This window comes from Chrysochloris asiatica, unplaced genomic scaffold (assembly GCF_000296735.1).
Source record: "Chrysochloris asiatica unplaced genomic scaffold, ChrAsi1.0 scaffold00010, whole genome shotgun sequence".
Classification (NCBI taxonomy): Eukaryota; Metazoa; Chordata; class Mammalia; order Afrosoricida; family Chrysochloridae; genus Chrysochloris; species Chrysochloris asiatica.
The window spans coordinates 12,762,974-12,764,957 of record NW_006408528.1 but is presented as its reverse complement, the minus strand read 5'-3'; positions in this window follow the sequence as shown (position 1 = coordinate 12,764,957).

Here is a 1,984-nt window from a genome sequence, read left to right as displayed (position 1 = left end):
ATTCTGACTTAGGGCAATCCTATAAAAGATCTGCTCTTACATAAATCTTGGGCAGTTTTTCATCTAATTATTAAGTTCATTTAACAAAATCTCTATTTATTATTTTCAAAACTGCTGAAAATGCAGTGAAAAAATATTGTAGCTCTAGTTCATTCTGAATTTGCACAGTTCTACTTTGCTGATTGGCAAAGTGGCAGCATCAACGGGCTCAAACATGGCAACAATTGTGAGGTTGGCCAGGATCTGGCAGTATTTCATTCTGTTGTGCATAGGGTTGCTATGCGTCGGTACTGACTTGATGGCACCTAACAACAAAAATAACAACATTGTTTCATAGGCTATCTGGGTTTTTTTTTGCTGTAATTTTTTTCCATATTTATTTTTTACTAACTAAAAATAACTAATAAATAAGAAAATGAACATCTCCTCAACCCAAACACTTACTTAAATGCATTTTTATCCTTGGCAATTAAGCTAATATGAATTATTTGATGATTGTATCTAGATATTGCTAACAAATAAAATCATATATCTACAAAAACAAGAGATCTCCAGTTTGAATCAACCAAATAGCATTAACCCAATAAATGTTCAAATGGGTCTATGTTAGTAATGCTTTTAAAAGCAAGAATAGAGATAATATCAAAATCAAACTCAAAAGTTTGACTTGAGAAACTTGCTACATAAAAAAGAAAATTTCTTTCCTGAACAAAAAGTGTATGTTGCATTCGACTTGAATTGGAGACATCAGTATAAATTCATGTTCAGGTTAGTACAAATACTGATGGTTATATATAAAATATAGATTTATTTCAACATGAGTCAGTATGTATATATATATATATATATATATATAATATGTATATATACATATTGTTGTTGTTATGTGCCATGGAATCGATTCCGACTCATAGCGACCCTGTACAGGGTTTCCGAGGCTGTAAATCTTTATAGGAGCAGAAACAGCTGGTTGTTTCCAACTGTTGACCTTGTGGTTCGCAACCCAATTCAAAACCATTACGCTACCAGCTTATATATATATATATATAAGCTCTGGTAGCGTAATGGTATATATATATATAAGCTCTGGTAGCGAAATGGTTATATATATAAGCTATGGTAGCGTAATATATATATATTATTTCTCAGTCTGCCACAAATTCTGGAAACAATGGCACCCCGTAGTTAGGAGGGCAGCTAGCGTCTACATCTTGGTTTCTAATACTGTTCTCCAATAAAAGGCTTCAGCACTCTTTTAAAGGTCTGATTTTAGGAATGAGGCAGAAAACACACAAGGACAGCGTGAAGTAGCATGTGGAGCTATAAAGAAAGTACTCAAAAGAATTAAATTAGCAAAACACAGGATGGGGCATATCAATGGAGCTCAGAAGCAATCTGAAATAGTTCTCAGTGACCAGATGGCAATAGCTTTGAGCAACAAAATAAGTAAAGCAGTACTGGGTTACAACACAAAGTAAAGTATAATATCTCCAAGTCCATGCTGATAGAAATAAATGATTGGTTGAATGAATAGAGTGGTAGTGGCGTGCAGTGGAGTTGGTTCCAACTCATAGCGACCCTGTATAGGGTTTGCTACCAGAGCTCCTTAAATAAATAGAATAAAAGAGGAAAATCTCCTATGCAGAAGAGTTCCAAAATAGTGTGTGTAGATACTTCAACCCCAAGAGCATACATAACTCCACTCCTTACTTATGGACTGCAAATAGTAGCTTCCTTCCAAAAAATACAGTATAGAAAAAAAAAAAAAAGGTGTTGGGGCAGGAAACTGAATCTATGGTAGAGAAATCTGACAAACACTATCTTAGCCAGATGATGAAGATTAACAACAACAGTAACTAGTGATGTCAATAGTATGTTCCTCTTGATATAATTTACCTCTATGGTCTTCTTCCTCAAAACCCTCTGTCTAATCATTGAAAAATATGAAAATTTCAACCTCTGTCTAATCATTGAAAAATATGAA